Genomic DNA, 6,000 nt, shown 5'->3' with positions numbered 1-6,000 from the left:
AAATTGAATTTATACTAAATTCCATGTTCGACACAGTGCAAAATGGCGGCCCACACTGAGTTACATTCTATTAATATTGCCGCCATTAACGTAAATTCGTTAGGTGCGCTCCACCGCAGATTGGAATTAATGGACTTCATCCATAAATATAAACATGGCATTTTGTTATTGTCCGAAACTAAGCTGAATTCTAAGCATAAACTCTCCTTCAGAGATCATTATTTAATAAGGAGGGATAGGCCAGGCCCTGGTGGCGGCGGGGATACGGCTATCCTAATTAGCAAAAATATTAGCTTCGAAACTGTTCACCTTCCGTGTGTCGACTCCTTTAAGATCATTGAGTGTACAATAATTAAGTTAACTACTAGTCTGCGGAAAACTCTATTTGTGATGAGCATCTATGCGACAAATGGCAACAGAAGCTTATTCATTGATGAGCTTAATACGCTTTTTCGAGATTTAGATTTAGATAGTATTAACACTTATTACATAATATCGGGAGATCTTAATACTAGATGTAAGCACTGGGGTGACAGAACCTATAATAGTCGGGGTCGTTTCTTTCGACAATGGGAAACATCGTATGAGCAATTATACAAACTCAGGGTTGTCCCTCCCCAATCACCAACCTATAAACCGGCCCAATCGCTTCTCGATGTCTTCCTTACAGACGCCCGCCTGGACACTGGTAGCGATAAGGCAATTACCTTACCCTATGATAGTGACCACCAGGCTATTTCTTTAAAGTTCAACTTTCTAAATGATGCGATGACTTCTTCGGCTGTTACAGTACAATCACAACGTAGAAATTTTAAAGCAACTGATTGGGATAAATTTACTCAAAAACTTGGTCTTAAATATTCAACATGTATCCCTAATGACTGTAATCTTTCCATTGACAAAATTGATCGGGAACTATAATCAATTACAAGTGTCATTAATGAGACTATAGCCGAATTAGTGCCGAAATTTCCTACATCCCGCATTAATAGCATCAAAAAATACCTTAATGGAAAAATACTCCGATTACAGAATAAAAGAAGACGTATTGTCAATATTCTGCATACGCGTATCGAATAATTCCGTCTGCACATTCCCCACTTATTAGGTTAGCTAAAGAAACACTCAAAAATATTTCTTACCGCTTACGTTGTGAATTCAGGCAATGTGCGGAAACCCACTGAAAAAAACTCCTCAGCGCCATTGACCACCGTAAGGCGGAATCCTTTTTTCCAAAAATAAATACTCTTTTACGCCCTAAGCAATCGTCATCTGTTGATGCTATCTGTATGGATATAAATGACACCTCCTTACTCACACGCAGTAACTGTAATCTCAGTAACACCCCAGTCGATAACAATAGATATAGATTCACTAATCCTATAGACAAACTAAATGTTATCGGAGCTCATTATGAGACAATCAACTCTCCTGCAAACTTAAACGCTGACTCTCCTTTCAAACATATAGTGGACGATTCGGCGCAGACCATAAAAATCCAAATTGGAAGACAAAAGACGTCCGGGGTCGACCATCACAACCTTTTCTAAAAGTAATACAGTAATGCTTCGAAATAAGCAAGTGGCTCGGGACCGAACAGTTGCTTATTTCGAAGCAGGTATGCTATTCGGCTTGACTTTGTTCTCGAAACGGGACGATAGAGAACGCGAGAAACGAGTGAGAGATCCGAGGTAGCGGCAAATCATAAAGTGATCGGCCGAGCAGCGATGTTATTTTTTGGACAAGGATAGAATATAGCATGCCCTCTCATTCTCGCACTATGCTTTATTTCGAAGCAAATATACCAGACTGAGAAAGCATTATATATATTCCATCCTTCTTCTACTAACCGATGTCACTGCTCAGTCGAGCGTGAAATTTATTACACTAAACATCGGCTTCGCGCTTTCATGGACCTCTCACTCATTTCTCGTACCTCTCACTTTGCGGGCGACTTGAAACAAAGAAGAGGGGATACGGAGTTGCTTATTTCGAAGCAGAGACCACTTGCTTATTTCGAAGCATTACTGTACCGCTTCTTTCCCCACATTGGATATGGAGTTACAGCCCTTTTGTAGTTCTTTCTCTATTTATTACATTTTAAAGAGACTTCCTAACCAGACCTTTTGTGGTCTTGACAATATCCCGCCCAAAGTTTTGAAGTTCCTGCCCGGAAAAATTATAGCTGCACTGGCGATATTATTCAATAATTGCATCAACCATTGCTACTTTCCAGCAGCTTTGAAATGCGCGAAAGTTTTACCGATTTTAAAAAAAGGTAAAGACCCGAATAATCCTGCCAGCTACAGGCCCATTAGTCTTACTCCATCCTTGAGCAAGGTGTTCGAGGCCCACATTAATAATATTATTTCTCTATTTTGCCGAACCCATAACATCATTTCTCATAACCAATTTGGCTTTAAACATCAACATTCAACTATTCATGCTATACATAAGCTTCTATCTGACGTAAACACCAAGGTTGGCAATAGTTTTTTTTGTTGGGGCGGCCTTTTTGGATCTTGAAAAGGCTTTTGACTCCGTATGGCTAAACGGCCTGCTCTATAAACTCCAGAAGAAGAAGTTTCCAGCCTGGCTAATCCATATGATCTGGAGTATGATCAGTGGTAAGACTTTTGTGACCTCGGATGGCACTAGCATGTCTTTAGAAATTTTTAACATTCTTGAAGGTCTCCAGCAGGGCACAGTTAATTCACCCGTATTATTTAATATTTACTCAAGTGATCCACTGAATCTTTTTGAATTGAACCAACCAGGACAGCCCTCAGTGATCGCTTTTGCTGACGAGTTTGTCGTCTACACAGCCAATACAAAGGTCGAGCAGGTTAGGGATGATTTAGTAGTCATCACAGATAAAATCAACAATTATTTCTTTAATTGGAGCCTTCGCCTCAATCCAGCTAAGTGTGAGACGATGTTATTCCGAAAGCCTCTTGAGCGCCTTTCGACTAAAAATCGTAAAGGCTATAAGGAATTTCACATCTTTACAGCCATCCCTGATTCAAATTCAAGGGCTGTAATTCCCCATAAAAAAATGGTGAAGTATTTAGGCTACCATCTTGATCACCTTCTAAGAGGAAATATTCACATTGAATCGCAAATAATTAAGGCTCGTGCGGCATTCCGTGCCAATCTCAACATTTTCCGTAACAGATATCTAACAACTAGAACAAAAATTATCTTATACCAGTTACTCGTTAGGCCTATTATTTCTTATGCTGCCCCAGAGTGGTGGAATACAAATCATACCATGATGGAGCGTCTACGTCGATTCGAAAGGCAGTGCCTTAGAACTTGTTCTAATTTATATCGTTCAGAGGCCACTGGGTACCTACATCGGATTAGCAATAAGGCGATTTACCAGAAGGCTGATATACCCAGAATCGACTCGTTTCTAATCAACCTCACTAGAAATTACTATAGCAAACTACCAGATAGCAGTAACCCTGTAATAAAAGCCCTCACGCAAACTTCTCCAGCCAGCTGCAGGCGACAACTCGATAATGGATACATTACACCCCAAACATTCACCTATTGTGACAATCTAGGACTTATATAAAATGCTGATAATATACCAATACTTTATCACTGGCGGAGGAATAAAGCAGGCAAACGGGTAGCGTTGACGTCAAATAATTATAATTATTCAAGAAATCTATTCCGTCACTCCACTTCTATACCCCGGGAAGATATTTTGGATTTCTCCAAACTAACATTTAAAAAATACTGATGGCTGAATGTGAATAGCTACCACATAAGAGAATTGCCAAACCAGAGTAGGGGTCAAAACAGACAGACCCCGCATAACTAGGTAATTAATGGGTACCGTCCTTGGACCCCCCTTCCATGTACATATATATTTCCTTAATTTTATGACCTTAGTATTTATTTAGTATCTAAGTTAGTATAAGTTAGTTAGTAAGTCACCAAAGAAAGTACTTAGGGGTTTTTAGTCGTTAGTAAATCTTATTGTATTTTTTCCCCTGATCTCACACATATTATTGCGCGCTGTGATATTGAAAGCTGATATTTAACAAACATTGTTAATCCTAGTTCGGCATAGGTGTAATTTGCGCGTTACGAATATACAGTCTGCGAGACCCCATATTCAGGGGCAGGTAGATTTTTGACTCGTGTATAGCGTTATTGGTTTTTTTTCCGAACTGTTTTTTTGTAACCATATATTCTATATTTGTACTATTGAAGCTAATAAACAGTTATTAAAAAAAAAAAAGGGATCGTCTGTTGTCAGCCCCACTGACAAGTCTGACAGACGTTCCTGAGACGAAACGCGCCTTTTTCTCTCCTACAAATTCAGAAGTGGGATAGGTCCCTGCGTGTTGACGTTCATTGTTGTTCTATGACATATTTGTGATTTGAGATTTAGATGAATTTGGTGACGAGTTCTTCCCCTTCTCGTGTGTTTATTTGTGTGCGTGACGGAGGACGGTCACAATTGTCAGGTATGGCCCGAGCTGTAGGCGTTTAGTGGAGGGGAGAGAGAGAGTTTCGTCTCCCCGGTCACCTTGAGTTCGGGTCAGGGAGCGCTAGATGACGGCGAGATTGAACGGAGCCTCTCGCAAGTGCTCGCCCGGCATTGCCGTTCGGATATTATATAAGTTCCGAATAGCGGTGCGACAGGTGTCTGGGGCAGGGATCGTCTGTTGTCAGCCCCACTGGACGAGTCTGACAGACGATCCCGAGACGAAACGCCTTTTTCTCTCCTACATTACCAAGTTTGCCATACCGCAATCAAATCGTTATTGGCAGGATCGTATATTCGGATATTTTTAATTTTGTGCCGCCTCCGAAAAGGTTGAAATGTATTTAGTATCCTATTTAACGATTAAGTAGATTTTATTAATAGCTGTGGAATACTGGTAAAAATGAAATAGAAATTATTTTACATTTTTTAGTGCATTTCGAAGTCGGATTTTTTTTGTGTTAAAAATTATTTTATTTCATACTTTTTAGCGGAACGAGTAGTATTTGTAGGATGCCGTAAGGTGGTTTACCGTTCTTATTGGATAATTACAACTGTTAAGTACACATGTTTTATAACTCGCGATAATTTAGATTTAGCAATACTACCCTCATTCGGAAAACCCCATAACCTTCATTAATAACCATAAAATCATAATTAACTTCGCGACCCTTTTCAATTGCATTGTCCACGTTCTGATCACTCCTGTCCCGTTATACTTTCGATCGCCGATCCCTTTTTTTATGACTTCCACGGTCAAAAATGCCTCAAGGGTGGAAAATTCCAAAGAACAACCATGAGTTGGAGACGACCACCGACACTTCCCTTTCCAAACAAATTCTACCCAATAGGAATAAGTTCGCAATTTGTCACCGCCCAAATCAGGGCTTAAGAAAACTACTTAAACCACGAGCTGTTAGAAATTAGATCAGAATTGAATCAGACATCAAATTGTAACTAACTTGAATAAATATATTTTAACGGAAGGAAGGCAAAGCAAGCAGTTGCTACATTATTTAAAGTTCAGTACAACAGTACCCACGAGCTTAACATTTTTTTTTTGGTCCTTCGAGCCGGATATTCCGGAACTGGTGAATTTTATAAGTACACAGTCCTTGTGTAAGCAAGTGAACCATATCAATTGTGAGTTCAACTTGGAAGCCGCCACCTCAATTGGTACAGCCGACTTCCATCCTACCAACACCGACCAGAGGAAGCTGACAAAGGGCAGGCTACATCTTCGTATCATCGAGAGGCCTGATCAACCCAGCATCCCAGGAGGAACGTCGTTGCCGAGCCAGGAAAGGGTGCAGCTACAACGCACAGGATCAAGCAGGAGAACGTTGGTTAACGCCTTCCTGTATATTTCCCGCTCTTCAATGGTAAGTTTTTTCATTCTCCGATTTGAGTCAACGTAATTACCAATCATGGAAACCACGCTAAAACAAGCTGTCTTAAACCGAGGTCAACTTAAGGCCTCATTAAATCGCTTTAAA

The sequence above is a fragment of the Osmia bicornis genome, chromosome 12 (assembly GCF_907164935.1).
Source record: "Osmia bicornis bicornis chromosome 12, iOsmBic2.1, whole genome shotgun sequence".
NCBI classification, from domain to species: domain Eukaryota; kingdom Metazoa; phylum Arthropoda; class Insecta; order Hymenoptera; family Megachilidae; genus Osmia; species Osmia bicornis.
Note: the sequence above shows the minus strand (reverse complement) of the source record.